This window comes from Piliocolobus tephrosceles, chromosome 6 (genome assembly GCF_002776525.5).
Source record: "Piliocolobus tephrosceles isolate RC106 chromosome 6, ASM277652v3, whole genome shotgun sequence".
NCBI lineage: Eukaryota > Metazoa > Chordata > Mammalia > Primates > Cercopithecidae > Piliocolobus > Piliocolobus tephrosceles.
The window spans coordinates 131,068,670-131,088,643 of record NC_045439.1 but is presented as its reverse complement, the minus strand read 5'-3'; the positions used below and the strand labels follow the sequence as shown (position 1 = coordinate 131,088,643).

General features: G+C 35.5%; 1 long non-coding RNA gene across 1 annotated transcript; it reads right to left on the bottom strand.

The window, feature by feature from the left end:
* Nucleotides 1-497: 497 nt before the first annotated feature.
* Nucleotides 498-7,977, bottom strand: LOC111548299. The gene is made up of 4 exons (XR_002733358.1): nt 7,339-7,977; nt 6,179-6,378; nt 1,542-1,725; nt 498-872 (listed from the first exon to the last, which is right to left on the bottom strand). It is a non-coding gene; the product is annotated as an uncharacterized LOC111548299 (long non-coding RNA).
* Nucleotides 7,978-19,974: the final 11,997 nt, after the last annotated feature.

Here is a 19,974-nt window from a genome sequence, read left to right as displayed (position 1 = left end):
TAAAATGCTGGGTAAAGGAAAAAAAAGACATATCATTTGAGCTTAGTTTGTAATCTGAAAGGTGCCAAACCATTTTCTCACTTCTTCATGATGCCTGCAGTACACTTGATTCTTTAAAACAGTGAAACCCAAAGTAACTACGAGATAACATTTCTTGCTAAATTACATCTTTGTGTATCTTTGCAATAAACACCTATTACCAAAGGCAATCTGTGTGTGTCTTTTCCATGGAACCTTAAAGATCCTAGCAATATATCTTGCATTTCCTACAGAGAATTATCCCCAAACATCCGTGTTAGTTTGTACGAGATGAAGTTTCCATTCTAACTACAAATGAGTTTGCATTGTTCAGGTTGTATAGCTAACTTATGGTTCCCTGACTCTCTTTTTAGAGAGGTTTTTTGTTTAATGTAATAGAAAATCCAATTATTATGTAAATATAAACGTAGTATAATTACCACAAACAAGTAGGCGAAACAATGAACTGATGGAGTTTCTGGAGTTAAAGGAACCTGTGATTTATGACTGTTTCTCAGGTATGATTGATACAGACAGTTCAGAGAAATGTTCTTAACCATTTCCCCCCAACATAATGTTAATGTTTTCACTTTTAGATCATCTAATATGATGCATATCAGTGAAGAAAAGTTCCTTTGGGAAGGAATGTATCTCAAATTCATTTTTCTTCTTTTTCAGACTTATTAAAGACAAGAAGCTATAAACGTCATTATTTAAAATGCCTCCCTTTAAAATGTTTCCAGCAGATGTTTATGTAGAAAAAAATGCTGGATCTCTCTTGGCAAGATACAGAAGTGACATTTCTGGAGGGTTCTGGTTGAAAAATTTGTCTTTGGCTTCATGTCTTTAAACATCTGCAAAAACAAAATAATCTTTATTATAACTTGGAGAGAAGCAAAGTACATAGGTCCCTAATCTTTGAAACACTCTTCAAGGGAGTGACAAAGAAAAAGATTCCAAAGTTCTTTTCCTTCAGTAGAATTTCTCTGTGACCTCGGAACTTCAGAGTCATAGTTACATCATCATTAAACATTAATAACTTACTTAAATGAGGGAGAAGCTAGCAAACGCAAACTGAAAATTCCACTTCCTGCCTAAATTACTGATTTTCTACGTTTTCCCTGTATGCATACTATCATTATAAGAATCCAAGCCCAATTGGGAAATGTGAGATGCAATGAGAAAAAAAAAAGGGTACTAGACTAAATGAGAGAAACATGTGCCATGTTTTCTGATGGATGTGAGGTTTTTTAAATTTTGAATTGATTTCTTCATTCCTTTAAATTCAAATACTTTCGGCATCTAAGAGCTCAAATGAATTAAACTGGGCACCATCTGAAAAAGAACAGAACACAATGTTCAGATCTCAAAATGACTTGTTCTTTCTTACACAGTAACATTTTGAACAAATAATTCCAACTATCAAGAAGGTCTTTTTATTTTTATTTTTCCCATTCAGGTGTTATACTCAAAGTGTTGTGAAGGTACCATCCTGCCCTATACTTTGCCTCCTTTATTTTTACCTCCATGATTTTCTCTAGAATGGGTATTATGGATTGACACCCAACTGGTGTAACATTTCTCAGCTGTACCGTCTGCTCCAAGGACTTTAAACTGCGGTTTAGGTATGTTTGAGATACAAGGTTTGTTTATGAACATGATGTCCTCCTATACTCTTAGAGTAAAGGTTGCATCAGTTGCAGGGACCTAGAAATAAGAGTGAAAAGTCTGCTGGAACTCACAAATTGATAGTACAAATTTTAGTTGGTGTATTTCTTTACTATCCTATTTAATTCTATTTGGGTAATTGAGAGGGAAATAGAGAATATGAATGATTCTTACTAAAATATGTGCCAAAATTAAACTTCTAATTTTTGATTCATTATTTCAACAATATTACTAATAGAGTTTTCAGTACTTTGTTTAGAAATGTATGTGTGTGTTTTTTCAATGAAAAAGATTGCATTAAATTTATAAAAAACAAAGAAAATATAAAAGTAAAATGTTCTTCTCTTATTAACCAGAGATAATTACTATTAATTATATAACATACTTCCTTGTAGCTTTTTCATTACATATATATAATAAATGCCAAATTGGGATCATGCTACTTTTTAAATTTAAAATTATATAGAGTAACATTTCTGTGTCAGAAAATATTCCTTAAAACTTTCATTTATTTGTTGCATAAAACCCATTATACATTTATACATGTAAATTGCTAACTTTTTTGCTCTTATAAGGATAACACTGTATAATACACATCCTGCATATAAAGTTTGTAAGCATGCTGCTTATTTCAGGGAGGTAAATTTATAAAAATAGAGTTACTAAATCAAAATGCATGTATATTCTTGGCTCTTGACCTTTTGACAATAGTTTCAAAAATTGCTTTGAAGATATTTTCAATAATTTGCACTTCCACCTGTAGCTAAGACAACCATATCTGGACAAGTATTATCAAATAATTTTATGTATCATTGCCCTTTTGTTAGGAAATAAAAAAGTTACTGCATTGTTTTTTTAACCTGTTTTCTCTTTAGTCTACTGTTCAGTTGAAAATATATTCATTAAACAATTGTTTATTGGATACTTACAGCCCTTCATATGCAAAGTTTCTGTAATATCTTTTGGCTACTCAGTTAGAATGTTGACAATTTTGTGCAATGGTTTTTAGTAACTCTCTAAATATAAATGAGATTACTGTTTTTGGTTTATTGTAAATATGTTTCTCATTTTGTCATTTGTATCATTTTTTTCTTGGGGTTATGTGAAATCATAAAATTTTATATATTAATATCTATCTATACTTCTTCCACTTGTTCTAGATTAGCAATTACTTCTCTACCCTGAGACTAAATAACACAATTTCTCTTAACTCTCAGGTTAGTGGAAGAATTACTCCATGTATCACTGCAATACAAATATTTAACTTACTTTGGAAATGATATTTGATGTTTCTAAGATGTTTAGAACAATAGGTCACTTTTCCATGTATTTGAAATGCTTTCACTATTATATTGCAGGTTGAAACACACACACACGTACATACACAAGCAGACAGAAATACCTGTACTTTAGAATCATAAACCCTTTTTTAAAAAATTCAAAATATATATTCCCTGATAAGTTCTCATTTTAATTATTGTGGTTTTATATTTTAATATATATTGTAAAGTAAGTATGCTTCTATTACTGTACTTTTTCAAATGTCTTACTTATGTTCATCTATTTATTCTTCTAGATTAAAATGATTTTGCAAGTTTTAGAACACTCTATCAGAAATTTAATTAAACTTAGAAACCAATTTGAAATAATTTCTATCTTTTCCAATTATTATTCCCTTTCCAGGAACAACAGAATACAGGAACATTAGTATATATGTATATGCATGTGTATTTATATACATATATATGCATGTGTATTTACATACATATGTATCATTTATTAAAGCTTCTTTTGTCTCTCTTTGTAAGGTTCTATGACTTAATCATCTTTACATGTATTTCAACTTAGGTTAGCTCTAAGTATCTTATGTGTTTCAGACTCCTGTGGAATCTTACATTATTTTTCTAATTCTTTGGATTTGTATTAATAACTTATACAAAAGATATTGATTTTTCTGTACTTACCAATTATCCTGTTGCTTTACAAAATACTGTTAGCTCTTAGTGTTTCAGTTGCCTTCCAAAGAATCGTTAGGTACATTATCAAATTATTTTCAAATCATGAGGGTGTTTTTTGTCTCTTTCTGCTATAACTTACAAACATTTCTACTTAATATGTTAGCATATTGACTAGAAGTTATGAAACATTCAATAATTAACACATAGTATGTATTATAGTTATGTTTCTGACTGATGGAAATTTTTTAAAATTTCATCCATTTAGCATGTTACATTGGCTGATATTTCTATGCTTTTATGTTAAGAAGGTTATGTTTTTCTTAAAGTAGTAGGTTTTGAATAGGAGTTTCATTTATCGGTGTTATCTTTTTGCTTTCTCTTGTTTTACTTATTTGTTATTATAAGTTGATGATAAAGTCTATGAATTTTGGCTTCTGTTGAGGTTCTCATAGCTGTTGTTTGGTCTTTAGATATGTATGTGTTTACCCATATGAAGCCTCTTAAATATTCCTGGGATCATCACTGTTTATTTTCAAGGATGGTTATTTTAAAATATTATTATTATTGAATAGCTTTGGTGTTTGAATAATCTGTATTAACATCTCGCTCTTTCCTTGTTAGTTTGTAACCTTGAATCATTTATTTAATATTGCTAACATTTAGCTGTCTTCTGTAAAATAAGAATAATAATGATATCTACTAACAGGTGGATGTAAAGATTATCTGAGATAAAGAATTCTTAACCCATTGTTTGTCAGATAACAAGAACACAATAAATAATGTAACAATGATAGTGGTAATTGTAGGAGAATTAGTATTTTTCTTAGAATTTTTGTAGTTTACTCTTAAAAAATATAATAATTCATAGTTGTCTTTTCATGTCATCCTCTCAGGTTTTCAGAACAAGATTGTGCCAGCTTCAGGAAATGGATTTTGAATTTCTCCATATTTGATATAGACAACTTAAATGGTATGAAAATTATATATTCCATGAAAGTCTAAAATAATTCATAGTTCTAGGACCTATATTTTATAAAATTTGAAAATATCTTTTAAATTTGTTTTATGTCTATTGATCTTTTCCGATTGTTCAATACCTTCTTAATCCCCTCTTTACTCAGCTTTTTGATTCCCCAAAGACTCAGTATTACAGCCTTTCTCTCAATTAATTTTGCTTGTCTATGCTTTAAGCCTTGTCTCTTTGATTGGCTTTATAGGTTAAAAACTCTTTTATTGATTGATCAGTGACTTATATATTTATATTTGGTTTTGATTATATTTTCTTATTCTTTACTGCCCTCCTCTTTTTTGTTTTTCTCCTTAATATTTTTGTAATATTTGGTGTTATTTTTCTTTTTGAAGAATAAAAGCATTTGTTGCTATGCTTTATCCTAGAGTATGGCTTTGGTCATATCCCATAATTATAATTTCTCAACTCCTTCTAGCTATGAAGCTGGTTTGAGTCTTATCTTCTTGATGATTTTTAGAAGGTAAATCATTTGGGCTCATGAGGAACAGAGGAGCCAAACCACTATTGAGAAGATTGCTGTTCACCCTTTTGACAACCACACAAGCCACAGATGATACTCTCAGGTAGTTTAGCCTGTAAGGAGAGTATTTGTGGATCACAGATTTAAACATACAGTTAGAATTTTGACTTTCCTCTCTCTTGTCAATGTCTCTTCTTACTCAGGAATTAATTACAAATTACAATAGGTTTTTAGGGGTGTAAGACTGAATGATACCTAGTTTCTGACCTTAGGAAGCTCCCAGCCCAGTGGAAGAAACATACAAGCAAACTCTTTGGAATGGTCTTTATCCATAGATGGTGTATTAGTTTCCCTCTGCTGCTGTAACAAATTACCACAGATTTAGTGGCTTAAAACAACACAAATTTATCATCTTAGAGTTCTGGATGTCAGAAGTCAAACCTGTCACTCAGGTTAAAACCAAGGTGATAGAGGTCTGCATTCCTTTCTGGAGACTCTAAACCTAATCTGTTACCTTGCCTTTTCCAGATTCTAAAGCCTGCCTACATTCCTTCCCTGCGGCCCCTTCCTCCATCTTCAAATCTAGCAGTTCTGGGAAAATCTTTCTTATGATGCATTTCTCTGGTTCTAACTCCTCTGCCTCCCCTTTCACCATTTAAGGACGCTCTTATTAAATTAGACTCACCCAGAAAATCCAGGATGATCTTCTCATTTTAACATCAGCTGATTAGCAACCTTGCTTCCATCTGCTACCTGAATTCTCATAGCCATGTAACGTAACACATTCACACGTTTTGGGAAGAAGACATGTACTTTTTTGGAGTGACAGAGGGACTAGCTACTACACATTGGAAGAATCAAGTATTCAGTATGAGGTTATTGACACAAGGAAGAACACACACAAGAATTTTATGTGAATTTTATAGGAATAAGCAGGAGTTAATGCAGTAAACAGAGCATGAAAGAACATTTCAATCCCAGGGAACAGTGTGAGCAAAGGAATGAAGTGAAGAGAGGAGATCAAGTCTGGGTTACCTGACTTACTGCTGAGTGATTTTACAGCTTGGAAGTAACACTTCTCTGGTAGCAAGGTTCTCCAGAAGTGTGTGGTTGTGAGCTCACAGTTTTGTCATTGGTTCTGTTTAGGGTCCAATATTGCATGTCATTCATTCTCTGCTTTCCTCCAGACGGGAAGTTCTCAATTGGTGTTACAATGGGATGGGACCCATATATTGAAAATAAAGCTATATAGGAAAACGTTGGAGATTGCATTTATGTACAGATTTGGCAGTGTCTGTCAACTCAGTAATGGCTAACATGTCATACATACACTTGGCAAAGAGTGATGACAGCAAATAACAAGTACGAAAGAAGTCATTGAGGTGGTCATAAAAGGACACACACAAATGTATGCAGATGTTTAGTAAGCACTCATGACAAAACAGTGTATAATTGCAGAAATATTTTCAAATCTAGGCAACCCCTCTATGTTTCACTGTCACTGATGCATGTTAAGCGACTCTCATTTACATGTGAACTCCACAGTGCCCATGATCTTCAACTTGATTTGCAAGATTGTAATACCCATCAGCACTCTTACTCTAATCTAAGAAATTCTGGAAATGAAGAGCAAATAGGCAATATAAAGTCTATCTGAATATTTACAGAAGGAAGAAGTACTTCATTTGTTGCATTAGAAGTAATGCAACAATTAATTAACCCAGGCAATAGGAATTTCTCTTGCATACCACTTCTACCTCTTCTGGGTGACAAGGACCCGCTGTTCTTTTCAGGAAATGTATTTGACTTTTATTTCAGGTATAAACATATGTGAAATAAATAACTTATTTATTTATTATGATGTGTAAACATATGTTTATTCCTGGAATAAAAGTCAAATGGCTTTGGGAGGCTGAGGCAGGCAGATCACAAGGTCAGGAGTTTGAGACCAGCCTGGCCAATATGGTGAAACCCCATCTCTGCTAAAAATATAAAACGTAGCCGGACATGTTGATACATGCCTGTGGTCCCAGCTACTCGGGAGGCTGAGGCAGAAGAATCGCTTGAACCTGGGGTCGGAGGTTGCAGTGAGCTGAGATCACACCACCGCACTTCAGTCTGGGTGATGGAGTGAGACTCGGTTTCAAAAAAAAAAAAAAGTCAAATGGCACTGGAGACATAAGACTGAGCCCTGGGGGACCAACCTTCTTGTTATCTCAGACTGTTCCTGAAGTTTTGCTGCTTATTTTCATCTGACCACAAATTCTCTTTGTTCATTCAGTCTTACGTTACCTTCTCCTGGTATCCTCATGACCCCTCACCCATTGAAGTTTGTTCTAACTTCCTATCTGTAACCAACTTCAAAGTGTTCACCATGTGGTGATTTCCTTCTTCACTTCCATTATTCCAGCCACTTGCATGGGGACAGCAATAGTCTCTCCTTGGTGTTAGCCAGCAGGACTCTGTCAAGCTCAACTAAATTCCGAATGTCCCCACATAAAATAAAAATTTCTGGCATTTCTTTGATCTTCTGCCATATTCCCTGTCTTCGGTAATCAACTGTATTTAACAATTTGCTTAACCACATGATAAACATAAAAACATTGCTGCCCTGATAATGTTGTTACTGCATATAATAACTCAAAAGGCAGAAATCTGTGGTATTTAAAATTTCCTTTGTAAAACTTCCGTACAATGATACTTTTAAAACTTAACAAAGAAACCTAGCTCTCCTTTTTGCTTGCTCCAGCCTTTCTTTCTTATTCCCTCTTGTCCCCATTTTTAAGGGCCCATTGTGCTCCAGGCATTGTGGTCTGATTAAGGATATGTTCAGGTTGGTAAGTACAGAACGTTATTGTCAAGTTTCTGTTCTTTGAATTTTTATGATGCAGAACTTAGAGACCAAGAAAGTAAAAGAAGAAAGGGACTGAAGAATGTCAAGGAAATGACCTAGCACTACAAGCCATAACGTAATGACAGTTTCAAGGGGAAGAATAGAGAGAAAGAGGTATCATGTGGAGAGGAAGAAGGTGGGGAGTTAAGGAGAGAATTTGGTAAGGAACGACTTGAGAAAAGATGTGCTAGAGTAACTCTGGGATCAAAGAAACATGAACAGCCAGGAAAAAAGAAACATGAACAGCCAGGAAAATGAGATTCTTTTTTTTTTAATGTTTCCAAGTGCTTCATATTCTGATCCCCTGTGAGTAAAATAAGGAGTTTCTTTTTAATTAGGTTGTTCTGTTAAACTTTGTCTTTTGCACAGGCCATAGCTCTGAGACTGACTATATAGATTTATGAATACAGAGAAAATATAACTAAAACAAAATATCTGGCCAGTCTACACATACTGCCTATTAGATTTTATAATTCTGTTTGAATAAATACATTTAGAACAAATAATATGATTTTATCATCATTAATTTCTTGAAATAGTTTCAGGATCTAAACTTTCATGTAGTATTTTTAATACTTATAAATTTTGTTTGTCCCATAGTATGTAAGTATGTACAACAGGTTTTCTGAGTTTCGTTTTCCCCACTTTGGGCCTGTTGAGTGTGTGTGTGCATGTGTGTGTGTGTGAGACTGTGGTCTCAGAATCAAAAACTAGCTTGAGTATTTAACCAACTCATGCAAGGTTACGTGGTCTCAATTTTACTCATGATAACCTTATGACAAAGCACTTTGTTTTGGCCCATTATAAACATGTGTGTGTCAGCTCCCTTCTTAAGAGACAATGGTGTTAAAATTTAAATTTCACCCCCTCAGTGTCATTTTGCCTAAGACTTCTTTGAAAAAACCAAAAACAAAAATATCTGGCTTCACCTCAGCCATTTACTTCTCTGCTTCTGCCCAACCCTGATCCCCGACTTTTTATTCTCAATTCTCACTTCCCTTTTCTGGTTATAGCCAACAGGAATAGATCTGATGAATGAAATTCTTATGGGTAAAGGCTATGTGAACAAATACAAACTCACACACAATGGGTTCCAAGGTAAGTACGCCTGCAATCCTAGTGGGAGGGATTTCTCTGGCCACGCTACTTTTGCTGCCTCTGTGTGACAAACACCCATTGTTCATTTCAGGTAATTTATTTCTGCCCCACATTAAAGATGGATATCTGCTCTGCTCAACCTAGGTAGGGCTCAACAATATCTCAGAGGGTGAGCAAGGCTTCCTTCACGGGGGCAGCTCCACACAGAAAACCAACAATGCACTTCCTGGGAAGAGAAGTGGAGAGCACTTTCATGAAAACAAATATGCTTTTCAAAGGTGCAAAGGTCTGGAAGAGGGAGAAAGTAGATGAAGGGGTGATATTGAAAACAATGTATTTTTCCTTCATTGTCAATCATTTTGCACTGATGTTTCTCACTCACTGGATCAATGGCATTAATTGTTTCGGGAAGATGTCAAATGCCATCTAGGACAAAGAAGTCATTGCTCAGCTAGAGTTTCAAATTAACATTTTTTTTAAGTTCATGATATTAAAAGCCTAGCTTAGTTGAATTAATAAACGATTTCTAAATTCCAAAGAACATCCTTCAACATATCCCTAGAGAAGCTCTGGGGACTGACTACAGAGGTTTACTGTAAGCCATTGAAACCCAAGTAACGTTGCAACAAACAGAATGGGAAAGCTTGCTGGAGGTGGGAGGAACTTGGAGTAATCTAGATGCACAAGTCTAAGGCTAAGATTTTTTTTGAGTCCTTTCAAAGAAGAATAATCCCATGTCCAGATATGGTGACAAGGTAATTCACCTTCTATTTGGGGCTTAGGGCTCTTTGCAGTAGAGTAGAAGTTGCAATGGGCAGACACAGGAAGGATCAGTCTGGGATAGTATATCTGGCTCTCCACTGCCTGTATTTATCTGGGGCATAAAGAATGATTTGATGTGGCTGGAACATAGGTGATGGATTAGGGTGGGCAGTAAAAGCCTGGAAAAGTGCTTGCCATTCTCAAAAGTTTGGCCATCCCTCTATTCACTTCATCTGATAGTCTCTTCCCTTCTCACTGCTTTAAATGTCATCTGCTTGGAGGGGGTGCCCAAATTTATATCTCCTAGGCACCTCCCAAGAGATCCAAAGTCGTATATGTATATGTATATGTATATGTATATGTATATGTATATGTATATATAAAATTGCCTACGACATCTCAACTGGGATATGTCATAGGCATCTCAAAGTTAATATGTCCAGTATTTGAATTTTTATTCTTCTGTAGTACACTTTTCTGTCCCAGGTTTAGTCATATCCATAAAGGGTGCCAGTATCCCCAGTTGCTTAAGGCAAAATTCTTAGAGCCTCTCTTGGCTCCCTGTCTTCACTGTCTCCTCACAACTCACCCATCAGCAGTTCTTGACATGGTCCTTGTCAGTCTAGTACAGGAAAATTTAAGTAAGAAAATCCTAAACTAGGACAGGGAGAGTAAAACGGAGTAAAAAGGGCATGTCTTAGGGCTTGATAACTCTATAGAGAGGATGAGGGAGAGACAAGAGTTGAAGGTATTAGTTGCATGGGTGGATACAAGGGTCATCCAAATGACTACTGTGGGAAAAGCCGATTCGGGCACACTGCATGTGAAGAATAGGAGTGACCTACAGACACAGACATTTATCAGGCAGTTATATAGCCATGCCTGCTGCTAAAAGGGAAAGGAGAGCTAAACGCAGATCTTAATAGCTACTAGCAACTTCAGTGATGTAGTGAATTTCAGCTTAGATTCCCAGATCATCACAGATTCCTTGGCCCACCCCCTCGTGGTTTATATTCAGCATGTCAGGTAAGGTGGCCAAGAACCTGCGTGGTTAGAAAGCCCCCTGAGGAAATCTGATGTGTATCCAGTTTTGGAAACCAATGAATTGGGCCACACCTGGGAATGGTGTGTAAAGAGCAAATGGCAAAGAAACTGGTCTTTGTAGAATGCAGCTCTAAGGATTGAGCTTGGAGAAAGAGGAGCTTGTAAAAGGAGACTCTAAAGGAATGATTCGACAGGTTGATGGGGCAGCCACAGAGAGAGATGTCAGAGAATGAGCCTCTTTATCCTCTTTTGTGCTATGATTCATGACTACATTATCATTTTCCCAGTATTATTTTCTCAAAGCTAAAAATGTTCCTTTTCTATAGACTACTTCTCTGTAGACTATCTTTTTACAGTATCCTATTGAGTGAAAAAAGCATTTTATTAAAAGCAGTAATTTGTTACTGCTCTAAATGATCTTTTATACTTTCTAAAACACAGTGTCTTCTTGATAAAGCAGGTCTGAGAGTGAATTATTAAGCTACTGGAAGTCCTTGCCAATGAACAAAGGCATAAAAAATAATGTGACTAAGTCTGCTAATGCAAAATGGCTGGGTTGTATTTGCTAATGAGTATGCCGCCGTTAGCACCTTTCACCTTTTTTTGTTTCTTTGGTAGGTTTCTTCTTGAAAAAAAAATTAGATTACTTGCAAAAATAATTTTTGAGATTCAAAACAAAGCACATACCTTTGTGTAGGCAGAATTTACACAATGGCGTTCTAAAATATCTTTCCCTTTTCTTCAGCAAGGTGATGCTCATTGAATGAACCATAGGCTAACTTCTCTGCAAAATCAGAGTGCACAGATGATGAGATATTTTATTTTTACTCTTTTCCACTTCCTCAGGCCACACCTGACCCTTTACGGCTAATGTGATCTGAAAGTGAGGAAATGAAGGTATTTGGATGTAAATGTTCAGCCACCTCCACACCTAGATTTGCACACACCTGAGTGAGAATGCTGTCTTGTATCTCTGTCTTTCCTGTTAAAGACAACTGAGAAAGACCTTGGAGGACCACAAACTCCTCCAATATGTTGTCATTGAAAAGCTGTTAGAAATTTCACAGCTGACAGCATTGCATCTAATTACTGAATTATTAAACGGAAGGCATCTGCCTAAGAAGCAACCTCCTGTCACTCAAAAAGATAAATTCAAGTGAAAAGCAGGGGTACAATTAGGTCATCTCACTCACTTTTGCAGATAAATTTGAAATATTCAAACTCAAGAGGCAAGGAAACTTAATTGTGTCTGGTACCTACTTTAAGCATAACTTGAAATATTAAGGCAAGTGCATTTTCAGTCCTTGCATTAGTTGCTGGGGACAACATTCTGAGCCTTCTGCTAATTTATATTTTTGTTTCAGGCCCAAAGTCTCTTTTTGAACTTAGACTCTTTTTTTTGTTGTTGTTTTTAATGACCCATTCTCACAAAAATTGCACCTATGAGATTTCAATAGAGGAAATAAGTAAAGGTGGTGGGGCACAGGGTAGGCGCCAAGGATGATTAGACGGGCCACCTTATAAGACAGTGAATTTTGTGCATAAGCCCCCTTTTTTTGCTTGCAGCTTTGAGATCATCTCACAGATATACCTTAGCTTCTTTTGGCCTGTCCATAGAGAAAGCCAATAGCTTGCATTGGTTCTGCTTTTGTATTTGTGTCCTCAAAAAAGCACATTTCTATGTGATCATATTAAGAATACAATAATAAATCTAAATTACTGAGCTTTCAATGATTGCTAGGATCTATAAATAAAAGCTTTTTTTTTCTGTTTTATCCCATAGTATCTCTACAAGTTAGACAACAATCATTAATTCCATTTCAGAGAAGGGAAAATTGAGTCACAGGTAAGTAACTTACATGCTCAAAATAACATGGCTAGAAAGTGGATGAGCCAGAGAATAGCACAAGTGTTTAAACTGTCTACATGTCTTAATTAGTCATTTCTTTTCTTTTAAAGGATTTTATAAAAAGACATAGAGAGAATGGTAGTTGTGGCAGCCTTTTTCAAAGTTGTGTTGCAATCGGATATCCATATTTTCTTAACTGAAGGGGAACATTAACTGTTAGCATAATTTCCCTGCTAGAGTCTTTACTTGGCCCCTGAGCTTCCCTTTGCATAGCACATCCAACTTTACCTGCATTACCTGTTCCTCCATTTGTACCTCTACTAAGGAGGCAGATAAAAAAACAAAACAAAACAGTAATCCTTGCTTATTTGTACACCCCAGTTGGCATCTTTTTCAGTTTCCACTCAATAAATATTTTTCAAACTAATCAAGTCCAACGCCTTCAACTGCAGAGAATGGTTTCTCCTAATGATTGACCTTGTTTTGTGCTGCTTATTACTGGCTAAAGATATTTACCTGTGTGACTATCAGACTACCCATGTCTCCAAGTCAGGCAGGATGACCCCATTCTAGAGTATGTTTATGATGGAGACCTGGCTCTACAAAATGCATTGAGAAGCACAAAGTCTTCCAGGATCTTCAGTATGTGAAATTTGACCCTGAAGATAAGCTTCTCTAAAGAGACAAGAGGGACTCATTGGCTCAGGTTAAAGTCATATGATTCTTTCCACGCTACTGAATTATATTTTTAAAATTATAAATATTGATGTGTATACACAAATATATATTATAAAGTATGTATTAATAAATATATAAAATATAAGTAAATATGTAAAGTGTCTAAATATTAATATTATGTATATGTTATATATAACATACATATTTCCCCTTCCTCAAGATGGTATTTAACATTATTCTTTGTTTAAACCAAGCAACGAATCAACTTACACTCCAGAACCATGATGACACAATGGTTTCTATACAGTGTGTGTAGCCAAAATCCCTAAGTCTAGTTCTCAGTTCTGCTGCATACCAGCTGTGTGAACTTGTGCCTCAGTTTCCCAGTCTGTAAAATAATATATTTAAAAGTGACATACAATCTATAGAGCTGGAACTTAAACTCTGTGTCTCTGCTAATTGCATTAAATATTAATTTAATTTTTACCAGTTCATCTACTTAAGGATCTAAGCTTGGTCTTATTTATCTTTTCATTCACAGAACCTAGTACAATGTCTAGCACATAGTACATGCTCAGTAAGTTTATGCTGCATGGATTTTGATTATTGTTAAAAGTTTGGCCTAACATGAGAAAAATGCCAAAATTTTAAAGAAATAATATCTTATGGCCCTGTAGGCAAGGTATTTTCTAGCAGTAAACAATGATCAAAATTCAGCTACTGAAAAATTATATTTTCTTCCAATATAACCAAACAAAAGCTTATAATGGCATGCTGAGGATAGCATGAAAGCCAGAAGCCTACAAACATGTGAAAAATGTTAACATCACATTTTTAGGCTTATTAGAAACAGCCTAAATAATTACACCAGTCAAATTACTGGTGGCTTTTGGCTCATGTCCAGGATGAAAGGTCATAACCCAACATACCAGAAGTTTTCGTGGCATGATTGACAGGAAGAGGAAATACACTGATACCTTTCACATGGGAATCACAGCTTGTTGCAAATAGAAGCAAAACACATATCTGGATTTTGTGGGAAAAGTTCATTGTGTTCTGACTCAAATTCTTTGTTCCCAAAGTTGCTTAATTGTGATTTATTGGTATATGTGTGGGGGTGTGAGTGTGGGGATGTGTAATGAAACAAATGCATACCACAGCAAAATAGAAATCATGCGCTGCTACTTAAAATTGTCATTGGATATATCCCTGCTTTCTCCTCATTGCAGTATCTATTGGATATTTTGGCCCTTGCCAGAGAGGAACCTATTTCTCAAATGAATTCCTTTTTCAACTCCTAGATGGAAAATTATGAATTTTGCAGTTTCCAGGCAATTGTCTACAGTCCACCCATATGAATGCAGAAAGTACTACCCCCAAGACTGACGTAACAGGGTAATCAATCACAGCCTGTCCTAAGTCTGTAATATGTGCATGGGTATTCCCATGCTGCAGCTCTATCTCTGTGCTCTGGATCTGTTGCTATTCCAATGATTCAACACTTGGAGTAAGAGAAGGTTTTATCTTATGTTGGGGATTTTTATTGGGAGGCAAATGATATACTTCTCAGTTGCAATTCCATAATGTTTGAGAAGATGTAGGTATTCACAAGATGCGATAAGCTAATTTATCAGCAGGGTCCATTTTGGGTCCAGGTGTGGTTCGTATGACATTTGGATGCTATTTTGCTATAAGGCAAGAGTTTTCAACTTCCACTGCACATTGGTCTTACCTGGGGAGCTATTAGCCACAACCATCTACGTCTATTACACCTCTGACCAATTGGGTGGGACCCAGACATCAGTGATTTATACAGCTCCCAGGTGATTCCAATCTGCAACTAACACTAAGAACCACTATTAGGTCATAATCCTCTTGATAGACAGATGAAACCATGTGTACATTATGCATTATTGAGGTTTTCTGAAGTAGTCACTAGTTCATAAAGACGAAATTGTCTTCAGACTTTTTGAAGAACAAAAATTACATTGCTTGCTCTTAAAATATAAAGAGGTTCATAACTTGGAACAATCTGAATCAATTTCCATTTTGTGTCCTTTGAATATAGAAAAAAAACTCTGATCACACTCATGTCTATATTTTGAAATCTTTTTATTTAATATATTCTCATGTTTCATGAGAGAAAACCCTTTGAGGAGCCCACCAGAGTATGAGATACTGGGTCTTTGAATTCATTTTTATTCAATAATAATTTTTAATTTCTTTTAACTTTCATAGCAATAAGGGCTCCCAAATAGTGTCCATGCTACCAAAGAATTCAAGATCAGTAGGAAAACCAGTTGTGTGTGCAATTAACTATAATACTATGAGATAATTGCACTACATGAGCTGTTTGTTAAGTACTAGGTCGTATGATCAAGGGAAGATCAGGGAAATTTCCAGGGAGAAATCAATGTTTATGTTGGTGCATGAAGGGTGCTTAGGGGGATCCCATGTGGGCATCTGGGCAAGGACACGAGAAAGTTGGTAGATATATGAAATTTACATTAGTTTTGGAATTGAAAAATATGCTGAAAGTGCCAGATCACTGAGAATTTTTACTAACAGTCCTGCTGTGACTAACCTTCTCAGTGACTAACCTTCTCAGTGACTCAAAAGAAGTGGGGATGAGACACTTATTTTAAAAAATATTTTCAAGTTAAAGTAGTGAAAATTAACTAAATTCAGAATGATTGCTGGTTATTTGTATTTCTGTCTTTTCCTTGTTTTATGAAATACAGCAAGAGATTTTTTTTAATCATGATTCTGTGGAGCATTTTCTATAATTCATGGCCATATAACAATAGTTATTATAGTTTTATTTTCTTGAATTAATGTATTACGCAGGGCTAGTAGTCCCAGAGGACATGTGCTAATAAGGTAGTCATTAAATCATAAAGACTAAGCGGAAACAATTGCTTTCATAACCTTATATTTAATTGCATGCACAGGTGTTTTTGTTTTGAAGAAGAAATTTTAAGTAAAAAGTATGATTAATTCTCATGCCATCCCAGAATGCCAGATGAAGAGAATTTTTGCCCAATTTAGAGAGAATAGAGCACACAGATGTTTAGGTCATGGTGACAGAAAGAAAGTGTTTCTGACCTGCTATAGTTTACTTTTCTCCAAACTGCCAAATGACTTCACAATGGGTTTCAGGGTGGGCACCGACCCGGAGTGTTCCTCTGTATTGATTGTAAACCTGGTACTGTGGACCCATGCCATATTATCTGTGCTATTTTGTCATAGAAAATCTCATTTTTCTCAGCTGTTACTGGAAGGGCTCCTGGAATTATTTAGGAGTGTTTACTCAGAGCCCAGAAGTGGAATTCAGATGATTTACCAAATCCAAGTAATCTACAATGAGTTCTTCAAGATAGAAATTAGGCACTGCATACAAAGGAAAGAAACATCTTGATGAGTGGAATAAACATTGTACTACAAACCAAGAATCAAGCATTGAGGTCCCACCACTTACAAGCTAGATGACCTTGGGGAAGTCACTCACCATGACTAGAACAATTGAACCTCACATTTTTTTTTTATTCTTTTTTTTATACTTTAAGTTCTAGGGTACATGTGCACAACGTGCAGGTTTGTTACATAGGTATACACGCACCATGTTGGTTTGCTGCACCCTTCAACTCTTCATTTACATTAGGTATTTCTCCTAATGCTATCCCTCCCCCAGCACCCCAGCACCCCTGGACAGGCCCCAGTGTGTGATATTCCCCACCCCGTGTCGATGTGTTCTCATTGTTCAACTCCCATCTATCAATGAGAACATGCAGTGTTTGGTTTTTCTGTCCTTATGATAGTTTGCTTAGAATGATGGTTTCCAGTTTCATCCAGGTCCCTGCAAAGGACATGAACTCATCCTTTTTTATGGCTGCATAGTATTCCAGGGTGTATATGTGCCACATTTTCTTAATCCAGTCTATCATTGATAGACATTTGGGTTGGTTCCAAGTCTGCTATTGTGAATAGTGCCACAATAAACATACGTGTGCATGTGTCTTTATAGTAGCATGATTTATAATCCTTTGCATATATACCCAGTAATAGGATCACTGAGTCAAATGGTATTTCTAGTTCTATATCCTTGAGGAATTGCCACACTGTCTTCCACAATGGTTGAACTAATTTACACCCTCACCAACAGTGTAAACGCATTCCTATTTCTCCACATCCCCTCCAGCATCTGTTGTTTTCTGACTTTTTAATGATTTCCATTCTAACTGGCATGAGATGATATCTCACTGCAGTTTTGATTTGCTTTTCTCTAATGACCAGTGATGATGAGCATTTTTTCATCTGTATGGTGACTGCATAAATGTCATCTTTTGAGAAGTGTCTGTTCATATCCTTTGCCCACTTTTTGATGGGGTTGTTTTTTTCTTGTAAATTTGTTTAAGTTCTTTGTAGGTTCTCGATATTAGCCCTTTGTCAGATGAGTAGGTTGCAAAAATTTTCTCCCATTCTGTAGGTTGCCTGTTCACTCTGATGGTAGTTTATTTTGCTGTTCAGAAGCTCTTTAGTTTAATTAGATCCCATTTGTCTGTTTTGGCTTTTGTTGCCATTGCCTTTGGTGTTTTAGTCATGAAGTCTTTGCCCATCCACTGCCCATTTGCCCATACCACTGACTTTCTTCACAGAATTGGAAAAAACTACTTTAAAGTTCATAAGGAATCAAAAAAGAGCCCACATAGCCAAGACAATCCTAAGCAAAAAGAACAAAACTAGAGGCATCACACTACCTTACTTCAAACTATACTACAAGGCTACAGTAACCAAAATAGCATGGTACTGGTACCAAAACAGATATATAGACCAATGGAACAGAACAGAGGCCTCAGAAATAACACCACACATCTACAACCATCTGATCTTTGACAAACCTGACAAAAACAAGCAATGGGGAAATCATTCCCTATTTAATAAACAGTGCTGGGAAAACTGGCCAGCCATATGTAGAAAGCTGAAACCGGGTTCCTTCCTTACACTATATACAAAAATTAACTCAAGAACCTCACATTCTTTAACTGTATATGGAGAAAGTCTGCTTGCCTCTTCATACTCACAGTGTTGGGCGAACCAAGTAAATGTGGGAGGATTTTACAGTATGTAATATGGTTCACAAGGGAGAGCCACAGATATTGGGGTTGTTGTTAGTATTTGGCTTTTACAGTTTGTCAAAGCCATCTCTCTTTAAGGTAGAAATGTTAAAACCAGCAGAAGAATGCAGGTAAACCAACAGAAATTACTAGAGAGAAATGATGTAGAATTGTGGATTTAGTCTCTCCAAATTATCTTTTACATAATGAGGTGATACTTTATAAATAATTTTGTATCTGGATTTTTCACTTAATAGTTATGAAAACAACCTATGTCTTTAAAAATTTTTATATGTATAATTTTAAAACTTTATATTATTCCAATTTGTAGATGCCTCATTTTTATAATTTTTATCTTTATGCATAAGACTTTGTCTGGATTTCAAATTTTCTAATCATAAAGTCCTAATAAGGACATTATTGAATCAAAATACATCAATCGAAGCTTTTACTTTATAATTCCAAGCTGATTTCTTAAAATCTTTTTATAATAGCACCAACACCATCAATTTGTGAGTGTATCTGTTTCAGCACACCCTTATCAACATTGTATATTCCAATGTTTAGAAATAAATGTTGTTGTTTTGTTTTCCATTGTTTTCAGAAAGGGAGGCAGGCTTAAGGGTAGAGTAGAATTTCTCCATTTATAGAACGCTTATTATGACAATCATTCTCCATGTAATCAAAGACTTTTTTTCCCTTTTCCTCTGCCAAATAAAAATGAATATTAGATGAAGTTAAGAAATGTACAGTCATGCTGATAGATTTAAGATGAATGTTATGAACATACTTTTATTTTCTTCTGAAGCATATAGCCGAGACAATAATCATACAAGTGAAGTCATTTGAATTTTCTAATCTAGGATTTTAGGAAACTAGATAAGGGTTTCAGGGTGGCAGATACTTTGCTTATCCAGAATCCACATACCCTATCTTTTTCTTAAGAACATTTTCATGATGCACTTCTGAAGTGTCCAATTTGCCCAGACCTAGTGGCTAAAGCGTGCTTGTCCTCAGCCAGTCAGTATAACCCCATTCTCTTTTAGCTGATGATGCTCATTTTTTTGTTTCTCTTGAAGTTAGGAATCCATATGTCCATGTATTCTGGCCAGTGACCTGTGAGTGGAAGTCTGAGAAGAAGTTTATGGGAAGAAGAGTCCTGCTATGTCCTTACTCTGTTGTTTCCTGTAGAGGACACTGGTGGGCAGAAGGGAAGACTAGATTGAGGCATCCATCCTGACGTCATGAGATAAAGACCACCAAAACTCCAGAAGTACCTAAACAAATGCTGGAAGCAATCAACCAATGATGAGACCACCTCCTGCCAAGAGTATGTCCAGCTCTTTAAGGTTTTAATTTACTAAGAGTTGATTCATAACATTAGTAAGAAGATATAAACTAG